The sequence below is a fragment of the Lepeophtheirus salmonis genome, chromosome 12, assembly GCF_016086655.4.
Source record: "Lepeophtheirus salmonis chromosome 12, UVic_Lsal_1.4, whole genome shotgun sequence".
Classification (NCBI taxonomy): Eukaryota; Metazoa; Arthropoda; class Copepoda; order Siphonostomatoida; family Caligidae; genus Lepeophtheirus; species Lepeophtheirus salmonis.
In genome coordinates, this window is record NC_052142.2 from 9,263,310 (window position 1) to 9,281,215 (window position 17,906).

General features: G+C 30.3%; 2 long non-coding RNA genes across 5 annotated transcripts in view; one reads left to right on the forward strand and one right to left on the reverse strand.

Moving 5' to 3' along the window:
- Positions 1-17,906, reverse strand: part of LOC121127167 (uncharacterized) — a 114,000-nt gene that overhangs the window by 93,328 nt on the left and 2,766 nt on the right. For all 4 annotated transcript variants that reach the window (XR_011782502.1, XR_011782503.1, XR_011782501.1 and 1 more), the window contains one exon: positions 4,588-4,784. This is a non-coding gene — a long non-coding RNA (uncharacterized lncRNA). The remainder of the gene's footprint in view (positions 1-4,587; positions 4,785-17,906) is intronic.
- LOC121127168 (uncharacterized) lies at positions 12,584-16,836 on the forward strand. Its single transcript, XR_005867599.2, has 2 exons — positions 12,584-13,102; positions 13,200-16,836. It is a non-coding gene; the product is annotated as an uncharacterized lncRNA (long non-coding RNA).

Below are 17,906 nucleotides of genomic sequence, written 5' to 3' on the forward strand. Positions count from 1 at the left end.
GTTACAATGTGATGGAATAAGTGCTACTGTTAAAATATTAGCAACAAAAACCAGCATACAAACACCAAACAAAGATCTAATATTAACATCCATAGATTTGGATAACTTTTGAAAAAATAATATACATGGGACTACTTTTTGTAGTTGATAAAAACCAAAATAATATTCTAAGATCATTTTTTAAATAACTGCACATTAAATTCAAAAGATTGTAGGAAACAAAAATACATCATCAATTTTGTGAAATTAACAAACAAAAAATTGGCTTAAAAATAACATCCAATGAAGATGGAAATTATGGGTTTGTTTTTCAATCTTGATTTTTTTTGTATGTATGTATAGGGTTATTCAAAAGTTTTAAACCTCTTTATTAACGCAATAATTAATTTATTAATAAAAATATCTAAATTTAGTTTATATAAAAGTCTACATGTATATTTATAGTAATAATATTTATTATTGCCTTATTCTAAATATTTGCCATCATTCGAAAATATTGGTGATAATCGACGTTGAAATTAGTTGAATACTACACGGATGATTTTTTCATGGTAGTGTGTCCCATGCAGCTTTGACTCTAGATACCCCTATACAAAATAATCGCATCTGGACTTGAAGGTGGCCTTATTGATGTATCCAAATTGAATGTGCTGTTCAAACCAGTCTTGAGTTCGGCGTCCAGTGTGTATTATACCTTATATTATACTATTATAACCTTGCTGCACAACGAACAAAGGGTTACTTTTAAACCAAGGAAGCACCATAAGTTCTAAAATCCTTTAGTTACCTGGAAGTTTTCATTTCTACGCGATGACAAAATTGGTGTTCCTATTTCACCTCCCATTTTGGACATCTAAATATTACTTTGTTTGATAAATTAATATAAAACCAACATAAATTCTTATGTAAAGATTCTTCCCAAAGACATAACTGTGACCCAATGTCTTCAACCACTTTAATTATCACAGGACACATTCGAGTTTACTTAAATCATATATTTGTGTAATCTAAGTCTACATTGAACAACTTCACCTGTTACTTTGTTTTATCTTAGGTTGTCCTTTTACCCACGTGCTATTTTTGAACACAAGATGCTTTCAAGAAGAACTTAGTGTTAAAATTTGAAGTACACAACCCCCAAATTATTGTTTTTGTATACTCGTGATACTATCCTGTTACCTTCACTCCTCCATTTTCTCGAACATTCCAATCACTCTCTATGATGTATATTATTCAATTCCCAGTATTCTTCAGTGAATAGTTGAAATACATCTTTACACTGGGGTTATTTTTCGAAGAGTACGGACTGTTCCTGGTTCTGATCCATATCCAACTGGATTCAATCATTTGAACGGGGTGGGAGAGTATTTTTTATCCATATCAGAAATTGTGATTATTTCTTTGAGTGACCTCGGTTATATAGACCTGTTAATATTACGATCCGAATGACTTCGTCATTATAACCGACATTTCTTTCATATTCACACTCCATTGAAAACTCACACCCATTTGCCTTAATTAGGAGATGCATTGCAAATAATTTTATGGACGTGTTGTGAAAATATGTACTACCAAAGGTATGAAAGTCTTACCATCTTTGTTGGACTTTTGGCATCTTAAAGACTAAATTTCTTACATTAGTGTTCAACATTATCAAAATATTTATATAAATCTATTTAAATCATATAATCAAAATGCATTTTGCTGTACAATAAATTTAAATTGATATAATAGAAATTAAACTAACTTAAAACAGAAAAAGAGATTCTTTTTGCAGGAGAAATGTAATAGTTTTCTACTTATTAATCCTCTCTAATGTCAAAGGATATCTATTTAATAAGTGTGCGTCTTCTATAATTATGTAAAATTGATGCATGCTTAAAAAAGCGAATACATAATACTGGTGGCCAATGGAGCATGAGTGTTTGCTAACTTATAATAGTTTATAAGAAAAGGGGCAGAAAGTAAAGAAAAGGGCGCCGTCTTGAAGTAAAATAATAAAACTCCCGGTATGGTCATATTTATTTAATAGAAATATATAATACATAAGAAGCACTGTGAAAGTTCTTTTCAGCATTCGCCATTTTTTTAAATCAAGCTACTCTATGTAGTCATTAGTAAGATCTACCTTCTAAAATACTTTTTCCGATCTCTCTTACTTTCACATTTACCTAATTTTGTTAACTATATTTTTGGCGTCCACTACTGTTTTTATTTGAGGAGATGGGAATAATATATTTGCTCGAAGAATGGTCCAGGTCATCACATAGACTTTAAACTTTACTAATCTTAAGTTCAATGTAAACTTATCAAGTGCGCTCAAAATTATAAAATTCTGAAACATGAGTGGCAGATTCATATCGAATATTTTATTTAATTTCTAACCTCAATATTTAGGGGTGCTGTACTCCAGCAGAACCACCTAGAATCTGTCACTAACAATTTCTGAAAAGTAACAGCGGGCTTACACATTTATCTTGCGTATACACGTCTAAGTGTATCTATCGGTATACGATTATATATATACACTATGACGTCAACACGCTCAATAGATGTGGTAACCAATATTAACACTTTCCTTACTTTGGGTACATTTTCACATATTTTTATTTGTTCCCTGATTAGTACCACTGTGTAATAGCATATGTACCCGAGAATTAAAAAGGTCGTTTTCTGTTAGAATTTTTGCTCAAAACACAAAAAAACGTCTTATTCCTGTGAGACTTTGTCTGATGAGTTAAAAAATTATTTTTCTGAAATGCCACTTTTTTACATATTCAGTGTCTTTTTGCACCTCTAAAAAAAGAAAATTGGATACAAATATAAAAATTAGAATAACTAGTAAAACTTATTAAGATTTAAAAAAATTTATAATTCCTCATGAACTTTTTTTCTGAGTTATAAGACAATGACTTGTAAGTTCCAAAGAATAACCCCATTTTTGGTGGCCTGTTGCTTTTACATTTTTTTTAAATAATGATTTGCAAAAGTGTTGCTATAAATATTTAGAATTTATAATAACTTGAAGACACTGGACATACACATTGAGGAATTCAATCAAATATTTTTGTTAGAAACATATGCCATTTGAATGCAATAGAGAACTTTATCATACGATTTTTTGAAAAAATTGTCGTTTTTAACACCTTATAATGTTAATTTGTATTTTAAAAAAACAAAAAATTCTAGAAAAAGGGAATCTTATTACTACATTACTACAAAAAACTTTATTAAACTTAATATTGATAAAACTTAGAAAAAGGCACCCAAAAAAAGGCTTGACTTTTTAGGAAATAAACCATTATTGTCGAAAAAAAGGCATTCGATTAAAAATTAACAAAAGAATTTTTTTTAAGAAAAAAAATTAAAAGGCCCATATCTTATTCAATAATGTCACCTCATATTAAAGTAGGATAAGTTTAGATTTCAGCTGAAAATGATTACTAATTATGAAAGTTAGTAGAATTTAGTAGATACATTTGAAAATTATCTATTTAAACGAAAAAGAATGAAGAAATTTAGTATCTTTAATATGTTTATATCTAAGTTTCCTTTGAATTGTTTTTTATCAATTATTAGTTATTGGTCCAATACCCCATAGAGCTCATCAAAATTGTTCATGGGACACGTAATTCTATATTTTGAACATTTCGTCCAATTACATAAGTAGAGATATTTAAGGGCGTACTGTTTTTCAACTTTCTTTTGTGTTTCGATTACGGCTATGTAGGAAAAGCTGTAATAAGGTTTTTATAAAAAAACCCTATACGACGTTTTATTGCAATATGATATCATTTTTAGGTAACACATCTTTTTTAAAGTTTAAAGGAGACAAAAATTATGTATTTACTCAATAAAGATTAAAATAAACCATTAATCATTATTTTGTATCAATGTATTAGGATTTACATTATTCTAACCTATAAAAAAGATTAATAAGGTTTTTTTCTAAAGCTACCCTATGGAGCAAAAAGAGAGAATAACATAAGAAAAATCGTAACTTTCCTTCCTGAAAATGTAAAAAAGGGATTATCAAATTTTCCTAAATTTTTTAGTTCCATAGAAAAACTTTATAAGCACTTTTTATAGGTTAAAAAAATCTCTATCAAAATTATCTTATGCAAAATAACTAAAAATGTCTTCTTAGTATCTATATCTACTAAGTAAAAAAAATAATTTTTTTTTATATCATTTGATTGAGATGTGGTGAGACCTAATGATGAACTTCAAAAAAAGTAAAAAAAAAAGAAAAACCGCTCTAATGTTTACATTGATATGTGGAATAATGTTTTACTAGTTCATTTTAATTTCGAAAATGGTTATTTTATAAAAGAAATAAGGGAATGTTATAATATTCTAAGATTATTGATATGATTCTTTGAACAAGATTACATGATGTGTAGAATAGAATGATATAATATCAATTATATCTTCGAACGGATTTTAAATTTCATATACAATACTTTTATTTAAAATTAAAATAATAAATTAGTATACATATATGAATAAAGTTTATAAGTAAGCAAAATTTTATTTGTTAGAATTACTTTTTTAATATCAATAAAATTTTATCAAAATTGTACTCACAATAAAAATGTTTCAAGATGAAGAGTCGAAAAAGAAGTAAAATCCAAAAGTAATAAAAACGGTATATGAGAATTTCCCTTTTTATAGATTTAGTGTGTTTCTCCGCTTTTTTGTTTTTTTGTTATTCTTTAGATATCCCGCATTCTCTCCATCAAATATTAATTCATTGTAAATGAACAATACAAACAAAATTGATACTTGAAAAAAAACAAAAAAACTATTAACAAACGAAACCAACTTTTTAATGACTATATTTTTTCATTTATCTATATACACCATAGTAACTTTCTTTATTATCCCACATTACATATCGTATACATTTGTAATGAAAAAATATAAGAATCGAAAATAAAATTTTCTTGAAAAACACACAAAAATTATTTTTTTGTTTGAAATATTTTATATCAAATAAATATAGGTATTTTATGTCTTCATAAAATATTCTCAGCTAAATATTTAACATAATATTCAAAGGATAACTATTGATTTAATGTTGAATGAGGTTTTTATAGTTCATTGTTTGTTAGATTATCACAATAAATATATATGTTATATAAAATAAGTGCAAATTAAGACTGCTAAATCACATAACAAATCATCATATCAATTCCATTCGATTAAAAATATAATTAGATCAAAAATTATGAAATCTAGAGCAGTGTTATGTGAGAATCTTTCCTTCTTAAGGATTTGAAATTGTTGGGACTATGATTTTTACTAAAAAAATAATCATTTAAGTCCATCATTCATAAAAATATAATGACAGTCACTAAACAGTTTAAAAAACCTATTTTTACATTTTTTTAAATATTTATCAATACAAACCACTTAATAAATTGTTTAGATATTCTGTTATTTTACAATAATTTAACTAAAGAGTAATGCCATAAATTTTATACAAAAATTGATTAATTTTAACATGGTTATCACATGTCAGAATGAAATTAGAACCATATTAGTTATACATCTAATTCTCTTGTTTCAAATTTCAGGGCCTACTGTTGTAAAATCATTTTTGATCTTTTTGTTTTATAATATTATTACAATGCTTTTATGTGCAAAATTACTAGTCTCCTTCATATATATAAAAACCAAACTTACAATTTCTGAAAGGTTGAATTGTGTTTTTTTTTTAACTAACTTCGACAATTATAATTTTACTCCCTTAACAGACGGCATGGATACAATTGTTCCCTGATATGTTTTGGTTGAAATAGTTGTTGTTTAAAAAAAAAAGTTTAGTTATACGTTTTATTTAAAAATATAAGTTTTTGCTGCCTTTGTCACGGGTGCACATTATTTTACTCTTCTGTATTCATAATAAGATCCGGTCATATACTATTTAAAACTAAAAGTACTTCAACTTAGAAAAATGCTTTTTAAATGCATTTGTATCTAGTTTCTTTATATTGTATCTTTAAATTTTGGATTGAAAATAAGTTGTGCTGTGGGATATATTGACAGTGATGCAAAATCTATTCATAATAGTATAAGACCTCAACAGTTGAGGTAAGTATCATTTTGTGTCCAGTCTCTACTTTTGTTGTATTGTACAATGGACATACACATTTGATTTTGCATTGTTGACAATCAGATATCCGTCTGATATAATGAGAGATTTTAAGGATAAATTTTATTCTGAATATAAAGAAGACATATATGTTGCGTCCAATGTAGAAAACTATAAGCCATTATTTACGGTGGCACTAAAAAAAAGTAGGACATTGAGGAAGAAATGGTGATTGAACATGAAGGAGAAAATGTTTTTTTTTCAATTGGTTATTTAATTTGATTTTCATATATATCGTTTTTTCAAGTCGAAATATGCAACTGAATCTAAGTTATATCATAGAAACTCGATTTTATTAAAAAGGCTTTAAAGGCCAAACCTTTATGGATTGTAGGTTTTAATGGTCATATTTGTGTTCTAAAACTTAAACAATGATAATAAATGGGGGTTTCAGCTTGCAGGCGTTCCAAGACATTTATTTTGTTGCATAGTGTTAGTTATATTTTATATTGTGTTAGATTATATTATTTCGACTTGTTATGTATTGTTGTATCTCAAATAAGAGGATCTAGTATTTATCTAACTATTTCAGCAAGTTTATGCTCATGATATGTTTGTGTAGTATGTCAAAATGATCTTCTGGAAAGAAGTAATATAGACATTGTTTTAAACTAATTAAAAACTATATAACATATCATACAGAAAAATATAATACAGATAATTTATTTACAAACTATTAGTGCAGACAAGGCAAAATGACTTGTTAGAGGAAGTCCATTAAAGAAAAAAATAATTTTATTACTGTTTAAACAAAATATTTTCATAAATAGTCAAGGTCTAAAATAATATTATAATGGGTTTTTGTAGTTGCTACCTAAAAATATGTTAGGATTTTCCATAGCTATTTTCATTATTCCTGAAGACATAACACATAAGTATTAAGTAATCACTAGTGTTAATATGACGAAAAGTAACAGTGAGAATTTGCTGCAAAGTTATAAGTATAAGCCCCTGATTTACTCAGAGTAAAATTGATAATTTGCATCGAAGTAATTCCAGCTTATATTTCCTTGCAAAGTGGGATTTGTGTATATTTCCTTCCACTCACAGCTGCTTGCAGATGATTTAATACAACGTCATTATAGCTAAGCTACTTTCCTTACAAACATATTTCATATTGATGTCATATTTTAGCTTTTTTTTTTTTTTTTGAATATACCGGTAGATAATATTATTTTCTTCTATATAAATAACTTTAAAAAAAGTTGCTCATAGAAATGAATTATTATGTGTACTTTTCGTAATAACTTTTTCCTTCACCTAATTAAAACAATTAATATCTTGATAAAGTTTATCAATCACTCTTGTATGTAGATGGCAACCCAACTGTCTCTGCGGATACCTTAACAAGCTCGATCAAATAAGTATTTCTGACACTGGAGAGATTTAATAAAAACTCAGCACTCAAAGTTAATCGCGATAAAAACAGTCGTTCTCATATACCAAAAAATAACTCTTAACGCAAAATGTCCATATCTCAAGTGATCCATTTTGTCTTTGCTACGGAGTTTCAAAATTGAAACATCCCAACCATAGGGATCCCTAAAAATAAATGATTCATTAATTTTGTCCAAACTGGAAAACTTAAAAAAACTTATATATATATATCACTTCGCCTGAATCTTTCAGTTAAAATTTAGGTCTGGAACTTCATTATGATCGCAAAAGTATTTAATATTATGGAATACAATTCTTTTAGAGAGGATATTTGGAAAAAAAAAAAAAAATGAAGAGTATTCGAGAGGACTTCTTATGAAATAAAAAGATACCGTATATATCACAAAGCCGGGGATATACGACAGGGAACTAGGTTGCATAATTCCCAAAGCAAGCAGGAAATCATTGAATCTCTGTTGGTTCGATAGGTTCATTCTTGGTGAGGACTTCTGGGCACTTAGAATTTTAAAAAAATATTTCGACGAGCAATTGGGCAACCATCTAAAAGAACGACTCCACCTAGGTTAACGTTAGTTACGTAATTTACCAAATCAATTGACAAATTCTGGCAGAGCATGACTCCCCTACTCTTAGAACTCGATTCTCCCAATGGTTTTCTCGTTACTTGGTCCACATGAGTCTCTTAATTACAAGGATATGTTATTAAATCCAGATGAACTACTCATGTCTGACGGACTCACCTCTATCGGATAACTTATACAACATAGAAAACCAACTCTCACATCGTACCATTTCCTGTAAAGAAGTCATGAGTTGAAGATTTGGCAGAGTTTTAAAGATAAACAAAGCTGTTGGGAACCACACATTCCTGGTCTCTTGACCATTGTAAATATTCCGAGCAGATGAATTAAAATGGTAATACCTAGGAGTTTAAGGCATAATAAACCCAGAGGTTTGTTGAAGAAAGGGAAACTTTATAGATAAAGCATTATAATGAAGTAATCAAACGCTACTGTTTGCTTAAATAATGCAGTGTTTTAACATTTTTTCACAAGATGCCGTTTTTATATGACGTCCCTCAGTTATTTTTCTTACTGATGTAGATAATTAGTTTAAATTGTCCTGTAACCAACAAGGTTGCAGTGCCTGGGATTGAGTGAGGAAGAAATGGAGAAATAAGGGAACTAATTGGACTTTTCAAAACTTTTAAGTAGTTAATAAGGTTAGAAAATTGAGAAATTTAAACTTACAAAATCGTATTGATCTTTATAATCCTGTGTTGTTTCGCTTGTTTGAAAGTAAAGCAACATCCCTGCCTATACTAGTGGATAATGCTCTAAATGGAGAAAAGAAATGGTTGTCTTACCATTTCCATAAATATTATATTTTTGGTCAAAGTACACATAGAAATCAGATAAGGGGAGGCCTCGTTCCCTTTTTGAGCAATTCTTCGAAAAATTGATAAAAATCGAATTCATCTTTCATCTAAAGCAAACCAAGAGCTGAGAACAGTTGTCTCCAGCTCATCTTTTTATAAGTGGGTAATGATGGTTTCTGATCTCTCTAATTATTTTATTGAATCCTTTCCTCTACAGGAGCTCTGGTACAGAGGGTAGTTTAGAATGGTATACCAACCTATTACTTCAGTACCACAGTCGATATAATTACTAAAAATTGTAGAAAAAAGTATTATTTTAAAAACTTGATGGATTCAGTAAATTTGGAGATTGAAGCTCTCTCAAAAAATATCTTAAATATCTATGACATAACTGATAGATCTATTATCAATTGTGGTCGGTTTTTATTTCCTCAGAAAAGGTATGTGTGTTCTTATGGATTGCCATTACCCTGGTGTTTGATAATGGAACATCCAGCGGCAGATGTGGATAAGGTGAAGAAATTATGCGACATGTTTTTAGATGCCCTTTTGCTATCGCAGTCTTGGCAAAGTCGAATTTTAAAATTTCTTACTAATATAGTATATGGTAAGACGTTTACAGCACAACTTCAAATATCCTCAGGATGTATTTATTTCAATTCTCCCTATAAAGACTGTGGTAAGCTATTTAACTCTGTGATTTATAGTTTTAGTAATTTTCAGACTCTGCCGATACTGTAAGAGTTTGTTTTTCTCAATTTGAAGGGAATTACAGAATGAGCGGTAACTCCAACTCTCCTGTTTGGATAATGGAATAGAAAAGTTAATGCTCCCGAAAAAAACCCATAGCAATAGAGCATGTCATTTTAAATTGCAAGGCTATTTTTGCGGAGAAACTGACACATTTGAAACCTATAAACACGGAGGACTTAAGAGGGATTCTCATTGCTGCAGATTCTCGCTATACTGCTTTTACGATTCAAAATTCCAGATGAGAACATCTCAAATTGGAACTTTGCTGAAGATCTAATTAAATTCCATTCTTAATTTTCAGCAAAATACTTGATGGTTGCGTGTAAGATTATCCGCAATTTTAAAAGTTCAAATCGTTAAGCTCGAAATAGTCGTTTGCTTGTTGTGTTTCTTTCATTATTCTAGACAATTTTTTGTTAATTTTCAGGTTGCTTTTGAGGTTTCAGAAACTAGTTCTTGGCTTATTCATCGTTTTAAACGTGTGTATTAGAGTACATTGTAGTATTTTGCATTTTGTTGTTCTTACTTTCTATAAAAGTAATTTTTAGCTAAAAAGGTTTGTTTATATTCGTATGATGTAACTTTTTTAGATGAATAAAGAGGAAAAAAACGATTTAAGAAATAAATTAAATTTGCAAAATATGGATATATTATTTCAATTATTTATTAAATTGTAATATTATTTCTCTACAATTTTTAAAATTACTATATATATTTCCTAAAATTAAAAATCCTTGATATTATTTTATGCAAAAAAGAAATATATACAGTATGGCGTGGAATATTTGAAATACGGATATGTAAAAGCACCACTGAATCAACATCAACCTATGTGTTTTCTGTATGAGAAAGTGTTTTCAAACGAAACCATGAAACCCTACATACTTTTGGAACATTTGAGAAAAATACACTCTCATAAAATAGACAAAAATATTACATATGCTTGCTTCATACAACATATTTTTGATGATTGCTAGTTCTGGCAAGCCTCACACAATTGGGGAGGTTTTTCTGCATGCAGTAAGAGAGCTTCTGCACAATGTTGTACATAAGTCACCGGATCAAATAATGAAGTCTATATCTCTCAGTAATAATTCAGTTCAAATAAGAATAGATTAAGCGGCTGAAAACATTGAAGATAAATTGTGCAACATTCTTGCCGCAACCGAATTAAGTTTGCAATTAGATGAGTCCACCTTACCAGGAAGTGAATCCTTGATTTTTACTTATGTTCGTTTTGTCAAAGATGAAAGGTCGGTTGAAGAATTATTATTTCTTAGACAACTTATAACAAACACTAAATGAGAGTCGATATTTGACATAATTGATAATTTTTCAAAGATAAAAATATCCCTCCCGAGATATTTCATCTCTTGAGAGTATTGTATTGGTTGACCTCTCATTGAAAGGATTGGCCAAGGTGAAAGTGAATGTTTCGTTTTACGTGTTAAGACATTGACCACCAGCTAAGAGCTTGTTAAAAGTTGTACAAGCTAAAATATTTTTGATGATTGTTATATGAGTGTCAGACATCGTTCCATTAAAATCACAGAGAAGTCCTGGAGTGACCACTTTTTCAGGCTTTACCGATCGAACCACCCTAGAGACATCACCAATACTATCATATTGACTACAATATTCACTCCAGCTAAGATATTTCGACTTTAAAAAAAAAAAAAAAAAAAAAAATAGTATACTCCCTGCTTTTCTTCGTTAGAGCAAGCCAGAAGCATTGACAACATTTCCCTTTGCAAAACCGGTCGACACCTTTTCCCCGGCTTGAAAGGAGCATTGAAGTCTAGCACTACCTGAATAGCCCCTGTCCAAGTGTGGGAAGAAATCTCAAGGCTGTTAATCAGGGGGTTTGTGTATATCCATTATTTTTCCAGATATTAAATGGTCGAATCTTTGCCGGTCAGCTTTACTTAGGTTACAATATTTCTTCACGACTGGTTCGTAGCTACCTGTGGAATAATTTAGGTATGAGTGATCAGTATGTGAATACTCAATTCCCACCTGCCGATCAGTAACCTTCATAAGTTAGTTGAAGGTATTGTTTGTAATGTGATTTCAATCTGAGTTGAGCCACTTGAAGTTTGAAAAGTAGGAGTGGTTCCAATATTTTGAATACTTAAGTTAAATTCCTCAACCACCTCCTCAAGAGGTATAGGCATCGCACATATTTTAGCCTCATCGTTTTATAAGTCTTCTTGAAGAACAGCCTCTTCTATTTTCTTTCTTTCCTTCATACCCTTTAATGATAACCTCAATTCCGTACTAAAATAGGTTGGAAATTTAACAAATTTTGTTTTGTTAAGGGATGGGGACTTTGACTTTGTATGATTAAATTTCAAGCACTTAAAACATTGTATTGGCTGCATTTCAAAATTTAGTTCTACTTTTTTGCTCATAACCAGGATTATTGCTGGAAGTCTTTTCTTTGGCTTTATTTTAAATTTTCGTTTACCTGACACCATTTTGCTTAACTTTTCCAAATATTTAGCTTCCTTTTTATTCTCAGGAACATCTTCTATTTTAATAACGATTTCTCCATATTCTGCCATTATCTTCGTCAAACAAGGTAAATCTGTTTCGGAGCCGTTTTTAATAACCACTTAAATAGGTTTTTGTAGAGCTTTTAGATTTTGTAAGCCTCTCCCGCTACACATAACTCCATCTTCAACTTAAAATTTCCTTACAACGCCATTAAATTTAGTGATAATGTTTATCGGTTTTCTAAAGGTAATTACAATAAAACTAGCCCTACTCTTACAATCATTAACTCTAAGAACTTCGCTCTCACATATAGATAATTCCTCAAATATTTTTTTGTAACGCCTGGAGATTTTTATTTTTCAAATCCTGGTAAGTTTTTTCGCAAATGGGGTCAACTTGGATTTCATTTTTTTGATAATTTACTTTGAATTTGCTTGAGTAAAATGTTACCATTGGATATGAGTTTCCTACCCCATTATCTATTCTTTCTTGAATAAGGGTTTCCTTTAATATTTCTGAATCTCTCTTTTTTATTTTCTCTTATCTGCTAAGATATATTCATTTTGGCCATCAGGTAACTTGTCTGGAGGAAGTGTGATCATTCTCTTTTAAAGAAATCAAAATTCTTCTTTTTTTTAATATCTTATTACGATAGTTTTCACATCACTAAATACGTAATAATAATATGGAAGGGAGCCAATTTAAAAATCCAGAATATTAACAATTATACAGCCTCCTTCGAGTATGTTGTTAGGTCTCCAGGAGGATATCTATCCTCTAGATATCCAAGTCCAAACGCAAAGCTACTTAGATTCGGCTATATATCATTATTCCCTCTCAAGAAAGAACAACACCGCTTCTCACACGTTAAACATGTGCCTCTTTAATATTGATAGTTTATTCAGCCAAAAAATATATATGTAAAATAAGTATTAAGTTATTCTATATATCTTCTAAAAAATATCATTTTTTTCATTATAATACAATATAATACTAACATATTATATTGTTGCTTAGTTATATAAATTATTTTATTATATAACGGAAAAATTAAAAAAAGGAAAAACACCCTCGTTGACGACACGAGGGATCGATATTACCTTCTTAAATGACATACAATTAGGACGGGATGAGATCGTACTGGACCGGGGTCCTCAATAAAGACCGACAGAATACTAGTCTAGTATTCTATATGTCTCGTTCCCACCTTCTTCTCGTGTTCTTACTTTCGCGATATCTTATGTTTTTACTTCATTGATAAATGAAGATTGTATTAAATATATGAATTTATTAAATATCATTAATTATATTGGAAAATACAATTAAACAAGTGACATTTTTTTTTATACGTAGATAAATTACCTATATTCCTAATTATTATTTCCATGCTCACCATTCAATTTTTAAACCCTTTTCACTCTTTAGTTTTCATTTGAATAAAAGTTCTTTTATATTTTTGTTAATATTATCATTTACTTCCGAAAATAAATTTTTTCCCATGTACTTTAAACTATGACTAATAATCATAGTAAAAACATTTGATAACATCCAAGCTTGTAGATTGAAAATGAGCAGTTTTTAAACTGATTGGGCAAAAAAATAAACGCCGTTCATTTTTTATGGTTTCTAATGTATATTTTTTCTAAATATTACTACAATGTTTTTTTTCTTGATTATGGGTATAATTATTATAATCTTTCACCCCGCTTATGATAAAATAAATATCTATTGAAAAATTATTTTATAATTTTCAGTGTAAAATTATCGATTACTGTGTAAATTGATTACTTTCTAAGAAATGCCCCACAACACACCCTTTCCAATTCACTGGACTATAAAAATGGTCAAGTATGTAATAGGCATTCTATGTTAGGTAACAGTGCAATTTTCTACATGCCCATTCATTTCCTTTTTTATTGCTAAATACTTAAATGAAATTTGAGCTTTATTTAAGACAAGGTGGTGAACGAAGCGTAAAAATCCCGCATTTATGGGGATGCATTTACATATGTTTTTTGGTGCTCCTAAGTGATTGAAAACTCGTTTGCTTCGCCTCCTATTAATCATGTTTTCAAAAAACCTCCTCACAACACGTCCAAATTTACTAAATCTAAGGAGAAAAAAGATATCTGCTATTATCATTCTAAATTTGTAATGAACACAACTACTTGTTGAAGAGCTACTTGTCATTTTTATGTACTTGTTTCAAAAAACTAAATTGCCCTCGGTTGCACGGGACCGAGGTTGTAAATAAACCATCAAACTCCTTTATCATAAAAGACAATTCAAATTCGATTAACTTTCTGATAGATACTGGAGTGCAAGTGTTTGTTATTCCATTTAAAAAATGTAAAAGTCTTGTTCGAGAAAAACTCTCCCCTATTATTGGATATGGAGGAATCCTCGTTGATATTATTGGTACAACAACTTTAAACCTCAATCTAGGAGATTTCCAATTAAAATTTATTGTGGTACAAAGTGGTTGTCCAAGTTTGTGTCCAGATTTTTTATATAATATCAGATTTAGAATTAATATTTTCAATAAAAAGGTATTCCAGATTAACCGTAATTCATTACAGAACTATCGAAGACTCAAGAAATCAAATCTTAATATAATGAAGTCTTTGACAATAAAAGTTTTATTGAAACTTATCCAGCTCACGGAGTTGAAAACTATATCGAGACGAAATGCCCTCCTTGCTTTGCGAAATATTACAAGTTAGATAATGAGCAGTTACATTTTGTACGAGACGAAATCAACGAATTGTTGAAGGAAGGAATCCTACGATCGTCTTCTTCTAATTTTTCTTCGGCTGTTCACGTTGTTCCAAAACCAAAAGGAAGCTGGCGACTATCGTCAATTAAATAAGATGGTGGACCTTCATCGGTATCGCCTCCAAATATAAGAGTTTTGGTAGCTAATCTAAAAAGTATGACTGTTTTTATTAAAATGTATTTACACAGAGCATATAACCGAATAACCGTGAAGAACACTTCTATAATTAAAACTACAATCATTACGCCATTTGATTTATAAGAAATATTTGAGGATACCTTTTGGTCTTAAAAATGCTGCTCAGACATTTCAGAGACTCATCGATTCAATTTTATGTGTTTGTGTACCTTGATGATATTCTTGTCGCTTCGGAGTCGATGGATGAGCATTGGAAAACGTTGAACGGGGTTTTATCAAGACTTAAAATAGCTGGTATGATCCTCTCCCCCCCGAAAAATGTGAGTTTTTCATGAAATCGTTATACTCCCTTGAACATTCTATTTCATCGAAATTTTTAGGCCTCTATAATGTAAGGTAAAGGCAATCCAAAAAAGTACGAACTCGAAAATCAAAAGATGAACTGCATACATTTTTGGGCATGGCACAATATTACTCTCAGTTCATCGAAAGATTGTCTCAATGGACAGTTCATATGTACCCCTTGTGAAAGAAGAATGTAAAGTTTAATTGGAATACAGAACATGTACATGCCTTTCAAAGTATTAAAAATAGTTTGTCTAAAACTCCTCAACTTGCATTCAGAGATAGTGCATTGCCTTTAGCCCTTACGACTGATGCATCTGATACAGGAATGGGAGCTGTTATCGAGCAAAAGGTAAATGGACACAGGCAACCTTTAGCTTTTTGGTCTCGGGCTCTTTTAACGACACAACAGAAATATTCTACGATTTATAGGGAATTATTAAATATTAAGGAAATCATCTAACATTTTTTCTGGACTTTGGATGGATAAGTGTTTAAAGTTTCACAGACCAAAAACCTTTTGTCACTACGATTGACATTCGCAATCCCTCATGGACACCAAGACAGTTCCGTACTTTTGCATTCATAGCAGAATTCCATTTTGATATCGAACACGTACCTGGAAAATTAATCATACTGCAGACATTATTTTTAGAAGTATAAATAACATCACAATAGGCTCAATCTTCATTGAAGAAATAATTGAGGATCGGAAAAAACAGGATCCCGATTTATATAAGTTTAAGATTAAACCTTCTTTTAAACACATTGGAGTAACCCTACTTGCTGGTTTTGGCAATGTCGACGCATTCCGTGTGGCTGTGTCATCTCCAGAATTGCGTCAAAGAATCGTGCATTCTGTACACAAGGACAATCATCTGGGATTAAAAGTAACGCTAAGGAAGGTTTCACTTTTTTATGGTTGGCCTAATTTGTGAGTGGACTTCAAAAACTTCCCTAGAGAGTGTCTAGCGTGTAGAAAACCAAACCTTTGAGGACATCAAAACCAACGTCGTCTTTCGATCCTCCATCTGAAAGATTTTCCTTTATTCACGTGGACATAATCGGTCCATTACCACTAATTCAGGGACAACACTATCCCCTAACTATTATGGATCGTTTCACAAGGTGGCCAGAAGTGATGCCTATTCCAGATATAACCTCCAAGACAATAGTCAATAATTTTTTGAGTGGTTGGATTTCTATGTTTGGAGTTCCAGAACCAGTTCCAGTTAGTCTTTGTTGGACTCAGATTTGAATTGAGGATATTCATCAGAGTAATTTTTGTCTATGTCCTTACTTCTTCCTATGTATATACGGAGTATGATTTGTGTTTTCTTTCCATCTTTCTCAGGCCAGCTCACAGCTAATCGAATAAAACGCCATGACAGCTAAGCTACCCTACTCTAAAATATTCTTCAAATTGTGAGGGTTACCACGTTAATTTTTGGTTTCTTTTTTTAACATACTGGCGGGACATAAAATATTCATCACTGTATATAGGGGCATATATACATATATTACTGCTTAACCCTCCATCATAAAACATTCTAGATTTTGTCAATTTTGCAGATCACCCTCCCCCTCCTTCTTTGGACGTCATATAAATTATATGATATAATTTAATTTAAGGTATGTATATATACATATTGTGTACAAGTTGCAATTTTGTAGATGTTATAACTAGTACAAGCAAATAGTAAATATTTGCAACCATAAAATGAGATGTAATATTTTAGATAAGGATATTTAGGGATATCGGCTCCGAATCTGCAGGTATTTAAAAATTTAAGAATCTAAATCATAGATAAATATATATGTTCTCTGTGTTCCAAACCGACTCCGTGAGAAAAAAAGCTCGTAAGATTTTTCAGTAAGTATGAAAAAGATGATACAATAATTGGATTAGATAGTTATATATTAAAGGAGTAATAATATATTTATATTAAATTTGACTATTTTCATTATTGATTATTCCCATTTTGAGTTTGACTATTCCATTTTCAACTGGACTATTCCAATTTTGAATTGGACTATTCCATTTTGAATTGGTCTATTCCTATTTTGAATAGGGTGTGAGAGCTTTGAGTTTATAAACTATACTGTTTGATGTCACTACTGAGAAAGACCCTAATCAAAGTAAACTACAATTGTTATGAATATAATACTAATTCTAAATTAACTATTAGTTCTTGGTTGCTCAAGGACAAGTGTGTTCAAAAAAAAAAAAAATTGATAGGAACCTTTCTATGAAATGTTGGATTGACACGAAAAGAATTGACCCTTATATGGATTGTAAGCATAGACTTTGAAAACCATCGCCTACATCCATCATATCCAGGACCCACTTCCAGCCGGAGGATTTCCATGAACCAAAGGAAAGCTATGAAGTCTTTGGATGAAAATCAAAACTACATTTGAGACTTGAAATAGTTCCCACTAGCCACAATCTTTATCAAGAGAAG